Here is a 26,965-nt window from a genome sequence, read left to right as displayed (position 1 = left end):
GGGAATACTTCTTGAGTAAACACAAGAAATTGGGAAACAGACTTTTTGATTCCTATTTTATCAAAAAACTACTTGAGGAACAGCATACCTTCCCCAGATATTAAAGAGCTAAACATGCATAATTAGCATTTAGAAAGGAAAAAAAGTAACATTAGATATGACTGAAAGCACTATCAAACTAATAGCAAAAAAAAAAAAAAAAAAAAAAGAATACGTCCATGAAGTCTATTGCCCTAAGTGTGCACCCTGTCATCTGTTTATCCTTGAATGTTGCCTTGTTATTCTGCACTTAGTTATGCTCAGTTGCAGCAATCACCACAACTGTGTCTTAATCCTTGTTTGTATGCATGATCAGCAGTTCTGTGCTCTCCTTCACCTCTGGCATATTCCATCTTTATGTAAAACACATTTATTATATTATTTGAAACTTAGCTTTCACATCTCTATCCATCTGATTAGTATCTAAGGGTCCCTTATTCCCCTGACCATTATGGCTCATATCTTAATGTTTTTTTTTTTTTTTTTGCTGAAAAGATTAATGCTTTTGTTAAGACATTCTGTCATATCTGAAATAAGCAATTTAACAGCACAAGACCCAGAAGCAGCTCATATGATACTTCACTAATTATCTTTCTGTTTTTCTCACTTAACTAGTGCAACTTATATATCTTGAAAGCCCTTCCATTATATGAAACAGCTAAATATTTTAATCCCTTAATTCTTAAGTATACCACAAGAAAAAAGTGAAAAGTATCACAGCTCCTTTGATATCATCAGCTATTAAGAAAAAATAATGTCCATTGGAGATAAAGCTTGGAAACAATGAAAAAACACCCAAATAATGCAAGCAGGATAAAACTACACCATGAGAAAGCAAGTTAAAACTTTTAATAAAATTATCTGAAAAAATCTTTCTGCCATGCATTACTTAATAACAATCAATATCATCCAACACATTACTTATCCTGCATAAACACACTACTTAAGCCAGGAAAAAATCCACCTCCACCCCCCCCCCCTTCTTAAAGAGATTTACTTTGAGATCACTTCCATCTTTAACACTTACTTCATTAATTCAGCTACTAGTCAGTATGTGCCCAGGCATAGTAAGTTTAATAAATGACAGAAAAGCAATTTGTAGAAAAGGGAAATCAACCAGATATAGCCAAAGAAGTTCAGATTGCAAGGAAGATAAAAGAACTGGAACTGCGAACTTTAGAAAAAGGAAGGAACAAATTGGAGTTTGTGAGAACAATACATGCCAAATAGTGTTTGTTAGGAGGAATGAAATTTAAGGAAGCCAAGAATTGATCAATTTATATAATGACAGGTAGGTTGGCATAATTGTTAAGATATTTGCCTTACAGACACAAGGTGCAGGGTCTGATTCTCATATAGCTTAATTTGCTAGGCTTAAAATGGCCCACAAGGGCAGTTAGCCTAGTACTAATCTATGAACATATGAACCTATAATGTTGGAATAAATGAAACTTGCACAGTGGATAGTGTTGTCTGCACACAGGAAGAGGTTTGGCAGGTTGATTCTCAGCTTGGGTGCCTTCTGTGTGGCATATGTGTGTCCTTCCAGTGTTTGCGTGGGTTTCCTCCGGGTGCTCCATTTTTCTCCCACATTCCAAAGACATGCAGTAGTTGGATTGGACACACCAAATTGACCATAGTTGTGAGGGTGCATACGAGTGTGTAATGTAAAAGTTTTGCGATAGGGCTAGCTACCCGGCGGTGTAAGCCTCGTCTCTAGGTGATTATCACTGGTGAAGTCACACCCCGACCTCATGTGCAAAAATAGGAAAAAGGGGTTGTGGATGGATGGAAAGGAAATGCTGTTATGATATGGTTTCTGTTACTGTAAATGTATTTGCATCACTTTTTCACAAATGTCATGTTTAATGAAGATGTTTAAAAAAATGTATTTATTGATATTTGATTATTGGGAAAGTTCAACTGGGTAGAAGCCCATTTTCTACAGAGGTCCAAGGAGAAAAGCTCCAAATGATTACAAAACATTTTAAGAACAATAATTTTATAGTCTTCAGAAATAAAAAAAAAATCTGCAATTTAAATAATTATAACAAATTCGACATAATATAAATACATCGGTTAAGAATCAATACAAGTTATTTGACAATCATTTAATATTTAGAGAACTTTTAGACAGTTTTTAGAGAAATTAAAGGTAAGTTAGTCTAATACAAACAGGAATCACAATATGAAGTGAGGTAAAAACAGGCTTATGATAAATTTAGAAAGAACATTAGGGAAGAGTAAGAGAAAGTAAGTGAAAAAGGGAGAGTAAGGAGGTATACAGAATGAAAAGGGATATAATTTATCTTGGTTTTCAGCAAGATCAGAGCTGGATTTTAGATAGGAAATCTTTCAGATTGGTTTTGAAAGAGGGCAGGGAGGGTATTGACCTGATGGATACAGGTAAGGAGTTCCTGGCCTTAGCAACCTTGTACAAATACAGACAATGCCCAGCAGATTTGATAGGTTGGTAGATAGACAGGAGTTTTGGTCAATGGATTGCAAGGACCAACTGGGAACACAGTTATGTAGAATTTTTTTTAGTGCTGGACAGGGAGATGGATGCTGGATAATTTATAGGTGGTAAGAATCTGTGTATATCTTCATTGATGATGTAGTTCTAACCCTGGTAAGAAGCTGTATATATGCTCTATGATGACGCAGTTCTAACAATGGTAAAAAGCTGTGCATATGTTCACTGATGATCCAGGTCTAAATATGGTAAGAAGCTGTGTATATGTTCACTGATGATGCACTTCTACCCATGGTAAGAAGCTACGTATATGTTCACTGATGAAGCAGTTCTAACCATTGAAAGAAGCTGTGTATATGTTTGCTGATGATGCAGTTATAACCATGGTAAGAAGTTGTGTATATGTTCACTGATGAAGCAGTTCTAAACATGGTAAGAAGCTGTGTATATGTCCGCTGATGATTCACTTCTAACCATGGTAAGAAGCTGTGTATATGTACGCTAATGATTCAATTCTAATCATGTTAAGAAGTTGTGTATATGTTCACTAATGATGCAGTTGTAACCATGGAAAGAAGGTGTGTATAAGTTCTCTGATGATACACTTCTAACCATGGTAAGAACTTCTCAAAAGCCAACTTCACACTTTTTAAGACTGAAGTGGTATCCTTCAAGGCCCCTGGGCCAGTGGAAACCACAACCCATACTGTTGAATCCTTTGCAAATGCCTTCTATGGGCACCTTCAAGAATGCATGGATCATGCAATCCCAATTAAAACCAAGACCCATTTCCCCAAAGGCAGGCTCCCGGTCTGGTGGACCCCAGCCATAAACAAACTTTACAACAGGAGGAGGAAGCTACTACATGACAGAGCAAAATCCCTAAAAGGGAAGGCATCTCTGATCAGTACTAGCAAAAAACTACGATCACTCATAAAATCATCCAAGGCCAACTTTGAGAGAAAAATCTCAAAAGACACAAAAGACAATCACAAGGCCTTCTTTAGCTATGTTAGAAACCTGGGTGGAAACTCCCAGATATGCTCAGAGTTAGTCCAAATGACACAAAATACACTGAACCCACTGACATTGCCAACATTCTGGCAGACAGGTTCAGTGCAAATTTCTCCTCCCCCTCCCCCCCAAAAGGAGAAATAACTATCCCAACAGAGTGTAGCCTCCCTAACATCTCAGATGCCCAGGTGAGAGCCGCCCTGTCTAAAGCTAAAAACACAGCATCAATGGGACCGGATGGTGTCCTGGGCTGTGTGCTACATGAACTCCAAGAGGAACTAAACCCACACATAAGACTGCTGTTTAATCTTAGCCTTACTACAGGATACGTACCCAAAGAGTGGCGTACGGCAACAGTGGTCCCACTTCACAAAGGCGGTGCTTCTACGGACCCTGGAAATTACCGCCCCATAAGCTTGATGAGCCTGGTCTGCAAAGCTATGGAGAGGATCTTTATGGAACTCATAAACAAAGACATTGGGGACCTACAGACATTGGATCCTACCCAATTTGGCTTTGTCAAGGGCAGATCCTGCCTTTTGAACTTGGTCGACATTTTTGAAACAGTCACTAAGGCCATTGATGAGGGTAAGGCAGTTCACACAGCCTACCTTGATCTTGCAAAAGCCTTTGACACAATACCCTACTTGGGCATCATAGACAAACTCACCAGCTTAAATGTAAACCCATATGTCACAAGATGGGTTGCAAACTGGCTCAAGGACAGAACCCACAGGGTCAGAGTTGCTGGAGCTATGTCAGACTCTAAGCCAATCACAAGCGGTGTCCCACAGGGCTCAGTCCTGGGACCCCTCTTGTTCGGCATTTATTTTTCTGAGGTACAGGCAAACATAGGAGGATTGTGGCTGACAAAGTTCGCAGATGACTGCAAACTGGGCACCATAATTGATACTCCAGCAGACACAAACTTCCTTCAGAGAGGCCTCATAGAAATGGAAAATTGGTGCCAGAGCCATGGCCTTAAGCTGAACGCCAAAAAATATATATTCATACCCTTTGGGAAAAACAAGGTACCGACAAATTACCACATAGGTGGTAATCCATTAAGTACGGAAGAGGTAATCAGGGACCTAGGGACCCAGGTTGACAGTAACCTCTCATTTAACACTCACATTGCCAAAGTGGTTAGGAAAACCTTCTATACTGCCCACCTTATCATGAAGGGTTTCACATCTAGATCAAGAGAGGTCATTGTGCCCCTGTACTCTTCTCTAATCAGGCCAATGATTGAGTACAATGCCCCATTTGGGATGTACCTCACCCGACACCTGCAGCAGTTGGAAAGACCCTAAAAGTTCCTCACCAAGAGGATAAAGGGTCTTAAACATATGTCATATGCTGCCCGACTGAAAAACTCCAGCTCTATTCAGTCGCATACCGCCTACTCAGAGGTGAGCTGTGCCTGACGTACAAGGCCATGTCCAATCCGGAATTAATGGACATGCTCCACCTCAGAAAATCCAAATCCATCAGAGCCACGAGAGCAAGAGACTTAAACCTCAACACAGAAATAAATAGGATGTGCTGGAGGGGCAGATTCATAACCCAGAGGCTCCCTACACTCTGGAACAGAATCCCAGTCCATGTTAGGCAGAGATCCTCACTGACTCTATTCAAGATAAATCTTGACGAGTGGATGGGAGATCGTAGGTTTACCCCGGGGGTCATCTCTGTGTCACTACTAGACAGAGGCACAGTAAACTAAACCCTAAAAGGGCGTAGTATTCTCATCCTAAGGGGTGGTGAAAGCCACACACACTCTGGCTAGGCTTATAAATGCCCTAGGGCAGATAGCCTAGTACGAACCTATGAACCTATGAACCTAATAAGCTGTGTACATGTTCACTGATGATGGTGTTCTAACCATGGTAAAAAGCTGTGTATATGTTTGCTGATGATGTAGCTCTTACGAGGGTAAGACACTGTGTATATGTTCACTGATGATGCAGTTCTAACCATGGTATGAAGCTGTGTATATGTTCCTTGATGCTGCAGTTCTGACCATGGTAAGGAGCTATGTATATGTTCGCAGGTGATGTAGTTCTAACCATGTTAAGAAGCTGTGTATATGTTCGCTGATGATGCAGTTCTAAACCATGGTAATTAGCTGTGGAGATGTTCTCTGATGATGGAGTTCTAACCATGGTAAGAAGCTGTGTATATGTTTGCTGATGATGGAGTTCTAACAATGTTAAGAAGCTGTGTATATGCTCTCTGAGTATGCAGTTTTAACCACGGTAATAAGCTGTGTATATGTTCCCTGATGATGCATTTCTAACCATGGTAAGAAGCTGTGTATATGTTTGCTGATGATGCAGTTCTAACAATGTTAAGAAGCTGTGTATATGCTCTCTGAGTATGCAGTTTTAACCATGGTAATAAGCTGTGTATATGTTCCCTGATGATGCAGTTCTAAGCCTGGTTAAAAGCTGTGTAGATGTTCACTGATGATACAGTTCTAACCATAGTAAGAAACTGTGTATATGTTCACTGATTATGCAGTTCTAACCATGGTAAAAAGCTGTGTATATATCTGCTGATGATGCATTTCTAACCATGGTAAAATTCTGTGTAAATCTTCACTGATGATGCAGTTCTAATCATGGTAAGAAGCTGTGTATATGTTCACTGATAAAGCAGTTCTAACCCTGTTAGGAATCTGTGTATATGCTCTCTGACTATGCAGTTTTCAGGGTAAGATGCTGTGTATTTGTTCACTGATGCTGCACTTCTAACCATGTTAATGAGTTGTGTATATGTTCACTGATTATACAGTTATAACCATGGTAATAAGCTTGGTGTATGTTCACTGATGTAGAAGTTCTATCCAAAGTAATAAGCTGTGTATATGTTCACTGATGCTGCAGTTCAAATCATGGAAATAAGCTGTGTATATGTTCACTGATTATTCAGTTCTAACCATGGCAAGAATCTGTGTATATGTTCGCTGATGATGCAGTTTAACCATGTTAAGAATCTGTGTATATATTCACTGAAAATGCAGTTCTAACCATGGTAAAAAGCTGTGTATATGTTCACTGATGATGCAGTTGTAATCATGGTAATAAGCTGTCTATATGTTCACTGATGATGCATTTCTTACTATAGTATGAATATGTTCACTGATGATGCAGATCTAACCATGTTAAGAAGCTGTGTATATGCTATCTGATGATGCAGTTTTAACCATTGTAATAAACTGTGTATATGTTCACTGATAATGCAGTTCTAACCATGGTAAGAAGCTCTGTATATGTTCCCTGATGATGCAGTTCTAAGCCTGGTTAAAAGCTGTGTAGATGTTCATTGATGATACAGTTCTAACCATGGTAAGAAACTGTGTATATGTTCACTGATGATGCAGTTTTAGCCATGGTAAAAAGATGTATATATTTTCGCTGATGATAAAGTTATTACCATGGTAAGTAGCTGTGTCTATGTTCGCTGATGATGCAGTTCTAACCATAGTAGGAATATGTTCGCTGATAATGCAGCTCAAGCCATGGTAAGAAGCTCTGTATATGTTTGCTGATGATACAGTTCTAACATGGTTAAGAAGCTGTGTATATACTCTCTGATTATGGAGTTTTAACCATGATAAAAAGCTGCATTTACATTCTGTGATGATACACTTCTAACCATGGTAAAAAGCTACATATATGTACATTGCAGATGCAGTTCTAACCATGGTAGGAAGCTATGTATATGATCTCTGATGATGCAGTTCTATACATGGTAAGAAGTTGTGTATATGCTTGCTGTTGATGCAGTTCTGACCATGGTAAGAAGCTTTGTATATTTCTACTGATGAAGCAGTTCTTACCATAGTAAAAATATGATTGCTGAGGATGCAGTTCAAGCCGTGGTAAGAAACTGTGAATATGTGCACTAATGGTGCAGTTCTAACCATGATAAAAAGCTGTGTATATGTTTGCTGATGACGCAGTTGTAAACCTGTTAAGAAGCTTTGCATATGCTCTCTGATTATACAGTTCTAACCATGGTAATAAGCTGTGTATATGTTCACTGATGATGAAGCTCAAGCCATGGTAAGAAGCTGTGTATATGTTCACTGTTGATGCAGTTCTGACCACGGTAAGAAGCTTTGTATATTTCTACTGATGATGCAGTTCTTACCATAGTAAAAATATGATTGCTGATGATGCAGTTCAAGCCGTGGAAAGAAGCTGTGAATATGTGCACTAATGATGCAATTCTAACCATGGTAAAAGGTTGTGTATATGTTTACTGATAATGTAGTTCTAACCATGAAAATGCTGTGTATATATCTGCTGATGACGCATTTCTAACCATGGTAAAAATCTGTGTAAATCTTCACTGATGATGCAGTTCTAATCATGGTAAGAAGCTATATACATGTTCAGTGATGCTGCATTTCTAACCAAGGTAAGAAGCTGTGTATATGTTCACTGATAAAGGAGTTCTAACCCTGTTAGAAATCTGTGTATATGTTCACTGAGGGTGCAGTTCTAACCATGGTAAGAAGCTGTGTATATTTTCGCTGATGATACAGTTCTAACCATGGCAAGAAGCTGTGTATATTTTCTCTGATAATGCAGTTCTAACCTTGGAAATATGCTGTGTATATGTTCACTGATGACACAGTTCTATCCCTGGTAAGAAGCTGTCTATACATTCACTGATTATACAGTTCTAAACATGGTAAGAAGCTGTGTATACGTTCACTCTTGATATAGTTTTAACCATGGAAAAAAGCTGTATATACTTTCTCTGATGATACACTTCTAACCATGGTAATATGCTGTGTATATATTCACTGATGATGTAGTTCTAACTATGGTAAGAAGCTTTGTATATATTCGCTGGTGATGTAGTTCTAACCATGGCAAGAAGCTGTGAATATGTTCACTGATGATGCAGTTCTTACCATAGTAAAAATAAGATTGCTGATGATGCAGTTCAAGCCATGGTAAGAAGTTTTGAATATGTTCACTAATGATTCAGTTCTAACCATGGTAAAAAGCTGTGTATATGTTTGTTGATGATGCTTTCCTAACCATGGTAAGAATCTTTGTATATCTTCACTGATGCAGTTCTAACCATGGTAAGGAGCTGTGTATATGTTCACTGATGATGCAGTTCTGACCAGGATAAGAAGCTGTGTATATGTTCGTTGATGATGCAGTTCTAACCATGGTAAAAAGCTGTGTATATGTTCGCTGATGATGCAGTTCTGACCAGGATAAGAAGCTGTGTATATGTTTGTTGATGATGCAGTTTTAACCATGGTAAAAAGCTGTGTATATGTTCACTGATGTTTCAGTTCTAACCATAGTAATAAGTTGTGTATATGTTCACTGATGATGCACTTCTAACCATGGTAAGAAGCTGTCTGTACATTCCATGATAATGCAGTTCTAACCATGGTAAGAAGCTGAGGATATGTTCTCTGATTATGCAGTTCTAACCATGGCAGAAAAGCTATGTATATGATCACTGATGATGCAGTTCAACGATGGTAAGAAGCTATGTACATACTCACTGATGATGCATTTCAACCATAGTAAGAAGATGTGTATATATTTACTGATAATGCAGTTCTAACCATGGTAAGAATCTGTGTATATATTCACTGATGATGCATTTCAACCATAGTAAGAAGATGTGTATATATTTACTGATAATGCAGTTCTAACCATGGTTAAAAGCTGTGTTTATGTTCGCTGATGATGCAGTTCTAACCATGGTAAGAAGCTGAGTATATGTTCTCTGATGATGCAGTTCAAACCAAGGCACAAAGTGTGTAAGTGTTCACTGATGATGCAGTTCTAACCATGGTAAGATGCTGTATATATCTTCTCTGATAATGCAATTCTAACCATGGAAATATGCTGTGTATATGTTCACTGATGACGCAGTTCTATCCCTGGTAAGAAGCTGTCTATACATTCACTGATGATGCAGTTCAAACATGGTAAGAAGCTGTGTATAGTCCACTGATGATTCAGTTGTACCCATGGAAAGAAGCTGTGTATACTTTCTAGGATGATACATTTCTAACCATGGTAATATGCTGTGTATATGTTCACTGATGATGTAGTTCTAACCATGGCAAGAAGCTGTGAATATGTTCACTGATGATGCAGTTCTAACAATGGTAAGAAGCTGAGTATATGTTTGCTGATGATGCAGTTCTAACAATGTTAAGAAGCTGTTTATATGCTCTCTGAGTATGCAGTTTTAACCACGGTAATAAGCAGTGTATATGTTCACTGATGATGCAATTCTAAGCCTGGTTAAAAGCTGTGTAGATGTTCACTGATGATACAGTTCTAACCATGGTAAGTAGCTGTGTATATGTTCTCTGATGATGCAGTTCTAACCATGGTAAGAATCTGTGTATATATTCACTGATAATGCATTTCAACCTTAGTAAGAAGCTGTGTATATATTCACTGAAAATGCAATTCTAACCATGGTAAGTAGCTGTGTATATGTTCTCTGCTGATGCAGTTATAACCATGGTAAGAAGCGGTGTAGATGTTCACTGATGATGCACTTCTAAGCATAGTAGGAATATGTTCGCTGATAATGCAGCTCAAGCCATGGTAAGAATCTCTGCATATGTTTGCGGATGATGCAGATCTAACACGGTTAAGAAGCTGTGTATATGCTCTCTGATTATGCAGTTCTAACCATGGTAAGAAGCTGTGTATATGCTCTCTGATTATGCAGTTCTAAACATGGTAAGAAGCTGTGTATATGTTCACTGTTGATGGAGTTCTGACCACGGTAAGAAGCTCTGTATATGTCTACTGATGATACAGTTCTTACCATAGTAAAAATATGATTGCTGATGATGCAGTTCAAGCCGTGGTAAGAAGCTGTGAATATGTGCACTAATGATGCAGTTCTAACCATGGTAAAAGGCTGTGTATATGTTTACTGATAATGCAGTTCTAACCATGATAAAATGCTGTGTATATATTTGCTGATGATGCATTTCTAACCATAGTAAACATTTGTGTAAATCTTCACTGATGATGCAGTTCTAATCATGGTAAGAAGCTGTGTATATGTATGCTGATGATACAGTTCTAACCATGTTAAGAAGCTTTGCATATGCTCTCTGATTATGCAGTTTTAACCATGGTAATAAGCTGTGTATATGTTCACTGATGATGCAGTTCTAACCATGGTAAGAAGCTGAGTATATGTTCTCTGATGATGCAGTTCAAACCATGGCACAAAGTGTGTAAGTGTTCACTGATGATGCAGTTCTAACCATGGTAAGAATCTGTGTATATATTCTCTGAAGATGCATTTCAACCATAGTAAGTAGCTGTGTATTTATTCACTGAAAATGCAGTTCTAACCATGGTTAGAAGCTGTGTGTATGCTCCCTGATGATGCAGTTCTAGCCATCGTAAGAAGCTGTGTATATGTTCACTGATGATGCAATTGTAATCATGTTAAGAAGCTCTGTATATGTTCACTGATGATGCAGTTATAACCATGCAAAGAATTTGTGTATATGTTCACCGACGATGCAGTTCTAACCATTGTAAGAAGCTGGGTATATGTTCGCTGATGATGCAGTTCTAGCCATGGTAATAAGCTCTGTATATGTTCTCTGATGATGCAGTTTTAAGCCTGGTTAAAAGCTGTGTAGATGTTCACTGATGATACAGTTCTAACCATGGTAAGAAACTGTGTATATGTTTACTGATGATGCAGTTCTAGCCACGGTAATAAGCTGTCTATATGTTCGCTGATGATAAAGTTATAACCATAGTAAGAAGCTGTTTATATGTTCAATGATGATGCACTTCTAACCATAATAGGAATATGTTCACTAATAATGCACCTCAAGCCATGGTAAGAAGCTCTGTATATGTTTGTTGATGATGCAGTTCTAACACGGTTAAGAAGCTGTGTATATACTCTCTGATTATGCAGTTTTAACCATGATAAAAAGCTGCATTTATGTTCTGTGATGATACACTTCTAACCATGGTAAGAAGCTGTATATATGTTCGCTGATGATACACTTCTAACCATAGTAGGAATATGTTCACTAATAATGCAGCTCAAGCCATGGTAAGAAGCTCTGTATATGTTTGCTGATGATACAGTTCTAACACGGTTAAGAAGCTGTGTATATACTCTCTGATTATGCAGTTTTAACCATGATAAAAAGCTGCATTTATGTTCTGTGATGATACACTTCTAACCATGGTAAGAAGCTGTGTATATGTTCGCTGAAGATGCAGTTCTAACCATGGTATGAAGCTATGTATATGCTCTCCGATGATGCAGTTCTAAACATGGTAAGAAGCTGTGTATGTGTTTGCTGGTGATGCAGTTCTAACCAAGGTAAGAAGCTGTGTATATGTTCACTGAGGGTGCAGTTCTAACCATGGTAAGAAGCTGTGTATATTTTCGCTGATGATGCAGTTCTATCCATGGCAAGAAGCTGTGCATACATTCTCTGATAAAGCAGTTCTAACCATGGTAAGAAGCTGTATATATCTTCTCTGATAATGCAATTATAACCATGGAAATATGCTGTGGATATGTTCACTGATGATGCAGTTCTATCCCTGGTAAGAAGCTGTCTATACATTCACTGATGATACAGTTCAAACATGGTAAGAAGCTGTGTATATGTTTGCTGATGATGCAGTTCTAACAATGTTAAGCTGTGTATATGTTTGCTGATGATGCAGTTCTAACAATGTTAAGAAGCTGTGTATATGCTCTCTGAGTATGCAGTCTTAACCACGGTAATAAGCTCTGTATATGTTCCCAGATGATGCAGTTCTAAGCCTGGTTAAAAGCTATGTAGATGTTCACTGATGATACAGTTCTAACCATGGTAAGAAACTGTGTATATGTTCACTGATGATGCAGTTCTAGCCATGGTAAAAAGCTGTCTATATGTTTGCTGATGATAAAGTTATAACCATGGTAAGTAACTGTGTCTATGTTCGCTGATGATGCAGTTCTAACCTTGGTAAGAATCTGTGTATATATTCACTGATAATGCATGTCAACCTTAGTAAGAAGCTGTGTATATATTCAGTGAAAATGAAGTTTTAACCATGGTAAGTAGCTGTGTGTATGTTCACTGATGATGCACTTCTAACCATAGTAGGAATATGTTCGCTGATAATGCAGCTCAAGTCATGGTAAGAAGCTCTGTATATGTTTGCTGATGATGCAGTTCTAACACGGTTAAGAAGCTGTGTATATGCTCTCTGATTATGCAGTTATAACCATGATAAAATGCTGCATTTATGTTCTATGATGATACACTTCTAACCATGGTAAGAAGCCGTATATATGTTCGCTGAAGATGCAGTTCTGACCATGGTAAGAAGCTGTGTATATGCTCTCTGATTATGCAGTTCTAAACATGGTAAGAAGCTGTGTATATGTTCACTGTTGATGGAGTTCTGACCACGGTAAGAAGCTCTGTATATGTCTACTGATGATACAGTTCTTACCATAGTAAAAATATGATTGCTGATGATGCAGTTCAAGCCGTGGTAAGAAGCTGTGAATATGTGCACTAATGATGCAGTTCTAACCATGGTAAAAGGCTGTGTATATGTTTACTGATAATGCAGTTCTAACCATGAAAATGCTGTGTATATATTTGCTGATGATGCATTTCTAACCATGGTAAACATTTGTGTAAATCTTCACTGATGATGCAGTTCTAATCATGGTAATAAGCTGTGTATATGTTTGCTGATGATGCAGTTCTAACAATGTTAAGAAGCTTTGCATATGCTCTCTGATTATGCAGTTTTAACCATGGTAATAAGCTGTGTATATGTTCACTGATAATGCAGTTCTAACCATGGTAAAAATGTGTGTATATGTTCGCTGATGATGCAGTCCTAACCATGGTAAGAAGCTGTGTAAATGTTCACTGATGATGCAATTGTAATCATGGTAAGAAGCTGTCTATATGTTCACTGATGATGCAGTTCTTACCATAGTATGAATATGTTCACTGATAATGCAGATCTAACCATGTTAAGAAGCTGTGTATATGCTTTCTGATGATGCAGTTTTAATCATTGTAATAAATTGTGTATATGTTCACTGATAATGCAGTTCTAATCATGGTAAGAATCTGTGTATATGTTCACTGATGACGCAATTGTAATCATGGTAAGAAGCTGTGTATATGTTCACTGATGATGCAGTTATAACCATTGTAAGAAGCTGTGTATATGTTCACTGATGATGTAGTTCTAACAGTGGTGAGAAGCTGTGCGTATGTTCCCTGATGATGCAGTTTTAAGCCTGGTTAAAAGCTGTGTAGATGTTCCCTGATGTTGCAGTTCTAACCCTGGTAAGAAGCTGTGTATATGTTTGCTGATGATGCAGTTCTAACAATATTAAGAAGCTGTGTATATGCTCTCTGAGTATGCAGTTTTAACCACGGTAATAAGCTGTGTATATGTTCACTGATGATGCAGTTCTAAGCCTGGTTAAAAGCTGTATATATGTTCACTGATGATACAGTTCTAACCATGGTAAGAAACTATGTATATGTTCACTGATGATGCAGTTCTAGCCATGGTAAAAAGCTGTCTATATGTTCGCTGATGATAAAGATATAACCATGGTATGTAGCTGTGTATATGTTCGCTGATTATGCAGTTCTAACCTTGGTAAGAAGCTGTGTATATGTTCACTGATGATGCACTTCTAACCATAGTAGGAATATGTATACTGATAATGCAGCTCAAGCCATGGTAAGAATCTCTGTATATTTTTGCTGATGATGCAGTTCCTACATGGTTAAGAAGCTGTGTATATGCTCTCTGATTATGCAGTTATAACCATGTTAAAAAGCTGCATTTATGTTTTGTGATGATACACTTCTTACCATGGTAAGAAGGTGTATGTACGTTCACTGATGATGCAGTTCTGACCATGGTAAGAAGCTCTGTATATGTCTACTAATGATGCAGTTCTAACCATGGTAAAAGGCTGTGTATATGTTTACTGATAATGCAGTTCTAACCATGATAAAAAGCTGTGTATATATTTGCTGATGATGCATTTCTAACCATGGTAAACATTTGTGTAAATCTTCACTGATGATGCAGTTCTAATCATGGTAAGAAGCTGTGTATATGCATGCTGATGATACAGTTCTAACCAGGTTAAGAAGCTTTGCATATGCTCTCTGATTATGCAGTTTTAACCATGGTAATAAGCTGTGTACATGTTCATTGATAATGCAGTTCTAACCATGGTAAGAATCTGTGTATATATTCACTGATGATGCATTTCAACCATAGTAAGTAGCTGTGTATATATTTACTGAAAATGCAGTTCTAACCATGGTTAGAAGCTGTGTATATGTTCGCTGATGATGCAGTTCTAGCCATCATAAGAAGCTGTGTATATGGTCTCTGATTATGCAGTTTTAACCACGGTAATAAGCTGTGTATATGTTCACTGATAATGCAGTTCTAACCATGGTAAGAATCTGTGTATATGTTCACTGATGATGCAGTTCTTACCATAGTATGAATATGTTCGCTGATAATGCAGATCTAACCATGTTAAGAAGCTGTGTATATGCTCTCTGATGATGCAGTTTTAACCATTGTAATAAACTGTGTATATGTTCACTGATAATGCATTTTTAATCATGGTAAGAATCTGTGTATATGTTCACTGATGATGCAATTGTAATCATGGTAAGAAGCTCTGTATATGTTCACTGATGATGCAGTTATAACCATACTAAGAATTTGTGTATATGTTCACCGACGATGCTGTTCTAACCATTGTAAGAAGCTGTGTATATGTTCGCTGATGATGCAGTTCTCGCCATGATAATAAGCTCTGTATATGTTCGCTGATGATGCAGTTCTAACCATGGTAAGAATCTGTGTATATATTCACTGATGATGCATTTCAACCTTAGTAAGAAGCTGTGCATATATTCACTGATTATGCATTCCTAACCATGGTAAGAAGCTGAGTAGATGTTCACTGATGATGCACTTCTAACCATAGTAGGGATATGTTTGCTGATAATGCAGCTCAAGCCATGGTAAGAAGCTCTGTATATGTTTGTTGATGATGCAGTTCTAACACGGTTAAGAAGCTGTGTATATACTCTCTGATTATGCAGTTTTAACCATGATAAAAAGCTGCATTTATGTTCTGTGATGATACACTTCTAACCATGGTAAGAAGCTGTATATATGTTTGTTGAAGATGCAGTTCTAACCATGGTATGAAGGTATGTAAATGCTCTCTGATGATGCAGTTCTAAACATGGTAAGAAGCTGTGTATATGTTCGCTGTTGATGGAGTTCTGACTATGGTAAAAAGCTTTGTATATTTCTACTGATGATGCAGTTCTTACCATAGTAAAAATATGATTGTTGATGATGCAGTTCAAACCGTGGTAAGAAACTGTGAATATGTACACTAATGATGCAGTTCTAACCATGGTAAAAGGCTGTGTATATGTTTACTGATAATGCAGTTCTAACCATGATAAAATGCTGTGTATATATTTGCTGATGATGCATTTCTAACCATAGTAAACATTTGTGTAAATCTTCACTGATGATGCAGTTCTAATCATGGTAAGAAGCTGTGTATATGTATGCTGATGATACAGTTCTAACCATGTTAAGAAGCTTTGCATATGCTCTCTGATTATGCAGTTTTAACCATGGTAATAAGCTGTGTATATGTTCACTGATGATGCAGTTCTAACCATGGTAAGAAGCTGAGTATATGTTCTCTGATGATGCAGTTCAAACCATGGCACAAAGTGTGTAAGTGTTCACTGATGATGCAGTTCTAACCATGGTAAGAATCTGTGTATATATTCTCTGAAGATGCATTTCAACCATAGTAAGTAGCTGTGTATTTATTCACTGAAAATGCAGTTCTAACCATGGTTAGAAGCTGTGTGTATGCTCCCTGATGATGCAGTTCTAGCCATCGTAAGAAGCTGTGTATATGTTCACTGATGATGCAATTGTAATCATGTTAAGAAGCTCTGTATATGTTCACTGATGATGCAGTTATAACCATGCAAAGAATTTGTGTATATGTTCACCGACGATGCAGTTCTAACCATTGTAAGAAGCTGGGTATATGTTCGCTGATGATGCAGTTCTAGCCATGGTAATAAGCTCTGTATATGTTCTCTGATGATGCAGTTTTAAGCCTGGTTAAAAGCTGTGTAGATGTTCACTGATGATACAGTTCTAACCATGGTAAGAAACTGTGTATATGTTTACTGATGATGCAGTTCTAGCCACGGTAATAAGCTGTCTATATGTTCGCTGATGATAAAGTTATAACCATAGTAAGAAGCTGTTTATATGTTCAATGATGATGCACTTCTAACCATAATAGGAATATGTTCACTAATAATGCACCTCAAGCCATGGTAAGAAGCTCTGTATATGTTTGTTGATGATGCAGTTCTAACACGGTTAAGAAGCTGTGTATATACTCTCTGATTATGCAGTTTTAACCATGATAAAAAGCTGCATTTATGTTCTGTGATGATACACTTCTAACCATGGTAAGAAGCTGTATATATGTTCGCTGATGATACACTTCTAACAATAGTAGGAATATGTTCACTAATAATGCAGCTCAAGCCATGGTAAGAAGCTCTGTATATGTTTGCTGATGATACAGTTCTAACACGGTTAAGAAGCTGTGTATATACTCTCTGATTATGCAGTTTTAACCATGATAAAAGCTGCATTTATGTTCTGTGATGATACACTTCTAACCATGGTAAGAAGCTGTGTATATGTTCGCTGAAGATGCAGTTCTAACCATGGTATGAAGCTATGTATATGCTCTCCGATGATGCAGTTCTAAACATGGTAAGAAGCTGTGTATGTGTTTGCTGGTGATGCAGTTCTAACCAAGGTAAGAAGCTGTGTATATGTTCACTGAGGGTGCAGTTCTAACCATGGTAAGAAGCTGTGTATATTTTCGCTGATGATGCAGTTCTATCCATGGCAAGAAGCTGTGCATACATTCTCTGATAAAGCAGTTCTAACCATGGTAAGAATCTGTATATATCTTCTCTGATAATGCAATTATAACCATGGAAATATGCTGTGGATATGTTCACTGATGATGCAGTTCTATCCCTGGTAAGAAGCTGTCTATACATTCACTGATGATACAGTTCAAACATGGTAAGAAGCTGTGTATATGTTTGCTGATGATGCAGTTCTAACAATGTTAAGCTGTGTATATGTTTGCTGATGATGCAGTTCTAACAATGTTAAGAAGCTGTGTATATGCTCTCTGAGTATGCAGTCTTAACCACGGTAATAAGCTGTGTATATGTTCCCAGATGATGCAGTTCTAAGCCTGGTTAAAAGCTATGTAGATGTTCACTGATGATACAGTTCTAACCATGGTAAGAAACTGTGTATATGTTCACTGATGATGCAGTTCTAGCCATGGTAAAAAGCTGTCTATATGTTTGCTGATGATAAAGTTATAACCATGGTAAGTAACTGTGTCTATGTTCGCTGATGATGCAGTTCTAACCTTGGTAAGAATCTGTGTATATATTCACTGATAATGCATGTCAACCTTAGTAAGAAGCTGTGTATATATTCAGTGAAAATGAAGTTTTAACCATGGTAAGTAGCTGTGTGTATGTTCACTGATGATGCACTTCTAACCATAGTAGGAATATGTTCGCTGATAATGCAGCTCAAGTCATGGTAAGAAGCTCTGTATATGTTTGCTGATGATGCAGTTCTAACACGGTTAAGAAGCTGTGTATATGCTCTCTGATTATGCAGTTATAACCATGATAAAATGCTGCATTTATGTTCTATGATGATACACTTCTAACCATGGTAAGAAGCCGTATATATGTTCGCTGAAGATGCAGTTCTGACCATGGTAAGAAGCTGTGTATATGCTCTCTGATTATGCAGTTCTAAACATGGTAAGAAGCTGTGTATATGTTCACTGTTGATGGAGTTCTGACCACGGTAAGAAGCTCTGTATATGTCTACTGATGATACAGTTCTTACCATAGTAAAAATATGATTGCTGATGATGCAGTTCAAGCCGTGGTAAGAAGCTGTGAATATGTGCACTAATGATGCAGTTCTAACCATGGTAAAGGCTGTGTATATGTTTACTGATAATGCAGTTCTAACCATGAAAATGCTGTGTATATATTTGCTGATGATGCATTTCTAACCATGGTAAACATTTGTGTAAATCTTCACTGATGATGCAGTTCTAATCATGGTAATAAGCTGTGTATATGTTTGCTGATGATGCAGTTCTAACAATGTCAAGAAGCTTTGCATATGCTCTCTGATTATGCAGTTTTAACCATGGTAATAAGCTGTGTATATGTTCACTGATAATGCAGTTCTAACCATGGTAAGAATGTGTGTATATGTTCGCTGATGATGCAGTCCTAACCATGGTAAGAAGCTGTGTAAATGTTCACTGATGATGCAATTGTAATCATGGTAAGAAGCTGTCTATATGTTCACTGATGATGCAGTTCTTACCATAGTATGAATATGTTCACTGATAATGCAGATCTAACCATGTTAAGAAGCTGTGTATATGCTTTCTGATGATGCAGTTTTAATCATTGTAATAAATTGTGTATATGTTCACTGATAATGCAGTTCTAATCATGGTAAGAATCTGTGTATATGTTCACTGATGACGCAATTGTAATCATGGTAAGAAGCTGTGTATATGTTCACTGATGATGCAGTTATAACCATTGTAAGAAGCTGTGTATATGTTCACTGATGATGTAGTTCTAACAGTGGTGAGAAGCTGTGTATGTTCCCTGATGATGCAGTTTTAAGCCTGGTTAAAAGCTGTGTAGATGTTCCCTGATGTTGCAGTTCTAACCCTGGTAAGAAGCTGTGTATATGTTTGCTGATGATGCAGTTCTAACAATGTTAAGAAGCTGTGTATATGCTCTCTGAGTATGCAGTTTTAACCACGGTAATAAGCTGTGTATATGTTCACTGATGATGCAGTTCTAAGCCTGGTTAAAAGCTGTATATATGTTCACTGATGATACAGTTCTAACCATGGTAAGAAACTATGTATATGTTCACTGATGATGCAGTTCTAGCCATGGTAAAAAGCTGTCTATATGTTCGCTGATGATAAAGATATAACCATGGTATGTAGCTGTGTATATGTTCGCTGATTATGCAGTTCTAACCTTGGTAAGAAGCTGTGTATATGTTCACTGATGATGCACTTCTAACCATAGTAGGAATATGTATACTGATAATGCAGCTCAAGCCATGGTAAGAATCTCTGTATATTTTTGCTGATGATGCAGTTCCTACATGGTTAAGAAGCTGTGTATATGCTCTCTGATTATGCAGTTATAACCATGTTAAAAAGCTGCATTTATGTTTTGTGATGATACACTTCTTACCATGGTAAGAAGGTGTATGTACGTTCACTGATGATGCAGTTCTGACCATGGTAAGAAGCTCTGTATATGTCTACTAATGATGCAGTTCTAACCATGGTAAAAGGCTGTGTATATGTTTACTGATAATGCAGTTCTAACCATGATAAAAAGCTGTGTATATATTTGCTGATGATGCATTTCTAACCATGGTAAATATTTGTGTAAATCTTCACTGATGATGCAGTTCTAATCATGGTAAGAAGCTGTGTATATGCATGCTGATGATACAGTTCTAACCAGGTTAAGAAGCTTTGCATATGCTCTCTGATTATGCAGTTTTAACCATGGTAATAAGCTGTGTATATGTTCATTGATAATGCAGTTCTAACCATGGTAAGAATCTGTGTATATATTCACTGATGATGCATTTCAACCATAGTAAGTAGCTGTGTATATATTTACTGAAAATGCAGTTCTAACCATGGTTAGAAGCTGTGTATATGTTCGCTGATGATGCAGTTCTAGCCATCATAAGAAGCTGTGTATATGGTCTCTGATTATGCAGTTTTAACCACGGTAATAAGCTGTGTATATGTTCACTGATAATGCAGTTCTAACCATGGTAAGAATCTGTGTATATGTTCACTGATGATGCAGTTCTTACCATAGTATGAATATGTTCGCTGATAATGCAGATCTAACCATGTTAAGAAGCTGTGTATATGCTCTCTGATGATGCAGTTTTAACCATTGTAATAAACTGTGTATATGTTCACTGATAATGCATTTTTAATCATGGTAAGAATCTGTGTATATGTTCACTGATGATGCAATTGTAATCATGGTAAGAAGCTCTGTATATGTTCACTGATGATGCAGTTATAACCATACTAAGAATTTGTGTATATGTTCACCGACGATGCTGTTCTAACCATTGTAAGAAGCTGTGTATATGTTCGCTGATGATGCAGTTCTCGCCATGATAATAAGCTCTGTATATGTTCACTGATGATGCAGTTCTAACCATGGTAAGAATCTGTGTATATATTCACTGATGATGCATTTCAACCTTAGTAAGAAGCTGTGCATATATTCACTGATTATGCATTCCTAACCATGGTAAGAAGCTGAGTAGATGTTCACTGATGATGCACTTCTAACCATAGTAGGGATATGTTTGCTGATAATGCAGCTCAAGCCATGGTAAGAAGCTCTGTATATGTTTGTTGATGATGCAGTTCTAACACAGTTAAGAAGCTGTGTATATACTCTCTGATTATGCAGTTTTAACCATGATAAAAAGCTGCATTTATGTTCTGTGATGATACACTTCTAACCATGGTAAGAAGCTGTATATATGTTTGTTGAAGATGCAGTTCTAACCATGGTATGAAGGTATGTAAATGCTCTCTGATGATGCAGTTCTAAACATGGTAAGAAGCTGTGTATATGTTCGCTGTTGATGGAGTTCTGACTATGGTAAAAGCTTTGTATATTTCTACTGATGATGCAGTTCTTACCATAGTAAAAATATGATTGTTGATGATGCAGTTCAAACCGTGGTAAGAAACTGTGAATATGTACACTAATGATGCAGTTCTAACCATGGTAAAAGGCAGTGTATATGTTTACTGATAACGCAGTTCTAAACATGGTAAAAAGCTGTGTATATATCTGCTGATGATGCATTTCTAATCATGGCAAAAATCTGTGTAAATCTTCACTGATGATGTGGTTCTAATCATGATAAGAAGCTGTGTATATGTTCACTGATGAAGCGGTTCTAGCCATGGTAATAAGCTGTGTATATGTTCAGTGATGATGTAGTTGTAACTATGGTTATAAGCGGTGTATATGTTCCCTGATGATGTAGTTCTAAGACTGGTTAGAAGCTGTATAGATGTTCACTGATGATACAGTTCTAACTATGGTAAGAAACTGTGCATATGTTCACTGACAATGCAGTTCTAACCATGGTAAGAAGCTATCCATATGTTCACTGATGATGTAGTTATAACCATGGTAATTAGTTGTGCATATGTTCGCTGATGATTCAATTTTAACCATGGTAAGAAGTTGTGTATATGTACGCTGATGATTCAGTTTTAACCATGTTAAGAAGCTGTGTATATGTTTGCTTATGATGCAGTTCTAACCATGGTAAATAACTGTGTTTACGTTCTCTGATGAATCACTTCTAACCATGATGATTCAATTCTAACCATGGTAAGAAGTTGTGTATATGTACACTGAAGATTCAATTCTAACCATGTTAATAAGCTGTGTATATTTTCACTGATGATGTAGTTCTAACGATGATAAAAAGCTGTGTATATGTTGGCTGGTGATGTAATTCTAACCATGGGAAAAAGCTGTGTATATGTTCCCTGATGATGCAGTTCTAACCATGGTAAGAAGCTGTATATAGGTTCAGTGATGCTGCAGTTTTAACCATGGTAAGGAGCTGTGTATATGTTCGCTGTTGATGCAGTTCTAACTAGGATAAGAAGCTGTGTATATGTTCGCTGATGATGCAGTTCTAACTAGGATAAGAAGCTGTGTATATGCTCTCTGATGATGCAGTTCTAACCATGGTAAGAAGCTGTGTATATGTACGCTAATGATTCCGTTCTAACCATGGTAATAAGCTATGTATAAGTTTTCTGATGATACACTTCCAATCATGGTAATAAGCTGTGTATTTTTTCTCTGATGATACACTTCTAACCTTGGTGAGAAGCTGTGTATATGTTTGCTGATGATGCATTTCTAACCATGCTAAGAATCTGTGTATATCTTCACTGATGATGCAGTTCTAATTATGGTAAGGAGCTGTGTATATTTTTGCTGATGATGCACTTCTAACCGTGGTAAGAAGCTATGTATATGTTCGCTGATGCAGTTATAACCATGGTAGGAAACAATGTATATGTTCTCTGATGATTCAGTTATAACCATGGTAAGAATATGTTTGCTGATGATGCAGTTCAAGCAATGGCAAGAAGCTGTGAATATGTTTACTAATGATGCAGTTCTAACCATGGTAAGAAGCTGTATATATGTTCACTGATGATTCAGCTCTAACCCTGGAAAGAAACTGTGTATATGCTCTCTGATGATTCAGTTCTAACTATGGTAAAATGCTGTATATACGTTCACTGATATTGCAGTTCTAACCATGATAAAAAGCTGTGTATATGTTTACTGATAACGCAGTTCTAACCATGGTAAGAAGCTGTGTATATGTCCACTGATGATTCAATTCTAACCATGTTAAGAAGTTGTCTATATGTTCACTTGTGATGCAGTACTAACCATGGAAAAAAACTGTGTATAAGTTCTAACGATGGTAAGAAGTTGTGTATATGTTCACTGATGATGTAGTTGTAATGATGCTGAGAAGCGGTGTATATGTTCCTGGTGATGCAGTTCTAAGCCTGGTTAGAAGTTGTATAGATGTTCACTGATGATACAGTTCTAACTATGGTAAGAAGCTATCCATATGTTCACTGATGATGCAGTTATAACCATGGTAAGTAGCTGTTCATATGTTCACTGATGATTCAATTTTAACCATGGTAAGAAGTTGTTTATATGTACGCTGATGATTCAATTCTAACCATGTTAATAAGCTGTGTATATGTTCACTAATGATGTAGTTCTAACAATGGTAAAAAGCTGTGTATATGTTCGCTGGTGATGCAGTTCTTACCATGGTAAGAAGCTGTGGATATGTTCACTGATGATGCAGTTCTAACTAGGGTAAGATGCTGTATATATGTTTGCTGATGATGCAGTTGTAACCATGGTAAGTAGCTGTGCATATGTTCACTGATGATTCAATTTTAACCATGGTAAGAAGTTGTTTATATGTACGCTGATGATTCAATTCTAACCATGTTAATAAGCTGTGTATATGTTCACTAATGATGTAGTTCTAACAATGGTAAAAAGCTGTGTATATGTTCACTGGTGATGCAGTTCTTACCATGGTAAGAAGCTGTGGATATGTTCACTGATGATGTAGTTCTAACTAGGGTAAGATGCTGTATATATGTTTGCTGATGATGCAGTTGTAACCATGGTAAGAAGCTGTGTATATGTTCTCTGATGATGCAGTTATAACCATGGTAGGAAGCTGTGCATATGTTCACTGATGATGCAGTTCTAACCAGGGTAAGAAGCTGTGTATATGTTCACTGATGCTACAGTTGTAACCATGTTAAGATGTTGTGTAAATGTTCACTGATTATGCAGTTCTAACCATGGTAAGAATCTGTGTGTAAGTTCACTGATGAAGCAGTTCTAATCAAGGAAATAAGCTGTGTATATGTTCACTGATAAGGCAGTTCTAACCATGGTAAGAAGCTGAGTATATGTTCTCTGATGATGCAGTTCAAACCATGGCACAAAGTATATAAGTGTTCGCTGATGATGCATTTCTAACCATGGTAAAAAGCTATGTATATCTTCAGTGATGATGGAGTTATAACCATGGTGAGAAGCTGTATATATGCTTGCTGATTATGCCGTTTTAACCATGGTAATAAGCTGTGTATATGTTCACTGATAATGCAGTTCTAACCATGGTAAGAAGCTGAGTATATGTTCTCTGATGATGCAGTTCAAACCATGGCACAAAGTATGTAAGTGTTCACTGATGACGCAGTTCTATCCCTGGTAAGAAGCTGTCTATACATTCACTGATTATACAGTTCTAAACATGGTAAGAAGCTGTGTATACGTTCACTCTTGATATAGTTTTAACCATGGAAAAAAGCTGTATATACTTTCTCTGATGATACACTTCTAACCATGGTAATATGCTGTGTATATATTCACTGATGATGTAGTTCTAACTATGGTAAGAAGCTTTGTATATATTCGCTGGTGATGTAGTTCTAACCATGGCAAGAAGCTGTGAATATGTTCACTGATGATGCAGTTCTTACCATAGTAAAAATAAGATTGCTGATGATGCAGTTCAAGCCATGGTAAGAAGTTTTGAATATGTTCACTAATGATTCAGTTCTAACCATGGTAAAAAGCTGTGTATATGTTTGTTGATGATGCTTTCCTAACCATGGTAAGAATCTTTGTATATCTTCACTGATGCAGTTCTAACCATGGTAAGGAGCTGTGTATATGTTCGCTGATGATGCAGTTCTGACCAGGATAAGAAGCTGTGTATATGTTCGTTGATGATGCAGTTCTAACCATGGTAAAAAGCTGTGTATATGTTCGCTGATGATGCAGTTCTGACCAGGATAAGAAGCTGTGAATATGTGCACTAATGATGCAGTTCTAACCATGGTAAAAGGCTGTGTATATGTTTACTGATAATGCAGTTCTAACCATGAAAATGCTGTGTATATATTTGCTGATGATGCATTTCTAACCATGGTAAACATTTGTGTAAATCTTCACTGATGATGCAGTTCTAATCATGGTAATAAGCTGTGTATATGTTTGCTGATGATGCAGTTCTAACAATGTTAAGAAGCTTTGCATATGCTCTCTGATTATGCAGTTTTAACCATGGTAATAAGCTGTGTATATGTTCACTGATAATGCAGTTCTAACCATGGTAAGAATGTGTGTATATGTTCGCTGATGATGCAGTCCTAACCATGGTAAGAAGCTGTGTAAATGTTCACTGATGATGCAATTGTAATCATGGTAAGAAGCTGTCTATATGTTCACTGATGATGCAGTTCTTACCATAGTATGAATATGTTCACTGATAATGCAGATCTAACCATGTTAAGAAGCTGTGTATATGCTTTCTGATGATGCAGTTTTAATCATTGTAATAAATTGTGTATATGTTCACTGATAATGCAGTTCTAATCATGGTAAGAATCTGTGTATATGTTCACTGATGACGCAATTGTAATCATGGTAAGAAGCTGTGTATATGTTCACTGATGATGCAGTTATAACCATTGTAAGAAGCTGTGTATATGTTCACTGATGATGTAGTTCTAACAGTGGTGAGAAGCTGTGCGTATGTTCCCTGATGATGCAGTTTTAAGCCTGGTTAAAAGCTGTGTAGATGTTCCCTGATGTTGCAGTTCTAACCCTGGTAAGAAGCTGTGTATATGTTTGCTGATAATGCAGTTCTAACAATGTTAAGAAGCTGTGTATATGCTCTCTGAGTATGCAGTTTTAACCACGGTAATAAGCTGTGTATATGTTCACTGATGATGCAGTTCTAAGCCTGGTTAAAAGCTGTATATATGTTCACTGATGATACAGTTCTAACCATGGTAAGAAACTATGTATATGTTCACTGATGATGCAGTTCTAGCCATGGTAAAAAGCTGTCTATATGTTCGCTGATGATAAAGATATAACCATGGTATGTAGCTGTGTATATGTTCGCTGATTATGCAGTTCTAACCTTGGTAAGAAGCTGTATATATGTTCACTGATGATGCACTTCTAACCATAGTAGGAATATGTATACTGATAATGCAGCTCAAGCCATGGTAAGAATCTCTGTATATTTTTGCTGATGATGCAGTTCCTACATGGTTAAGAAGCTGTGTATATGCTCTCTGATTATGCAGTTATAACCATGTTAAAAAGCTGCATTTATGTTTTGTGATGATACACTTCTTACCATGGTAAGAAGGTGTATGTACGTTCACTGATGATGCAGTTCTGACCATGGTAAGAAGCTCTGTATATGTCTACTAATGATGCAGTTCTAACCATGGTAAAAGGCTGTGTATATGTTTACTGATAATGCAGTTCTAACCATGATAAAAAGCTGTGTATATATTTGCTGATGATGCATTTCTAACCATGGTAAACATTTGTGTAAATCTTCACTGATGATGCAGTTCTAATCATGGTAAGAAGCTGTGTATATGCATGCTGATGATACAGTTCTAACCAGGTTAAGAAGCTTTGCATATGCTCTCTGATTATGCAGTTTTAACCATGGTAATAAGCTGTGTATATGTTCA

This window comes from Protopterus annectens, chromosome 8.part1, assembly GCF_019279795.1.
Source record: "Protopterus annectens isolate FY-2018-M chromosome 8.part1, PAN1.0, whole genome shotgun sequence".
NCBI lineage: Eukaryota > Metazoa > Chordata > Ceratodontiformes > Protopteridae > Protopterus > Protopterus annectens.
Note: the sequence above shows the minus strand (reverse complement) of the source record.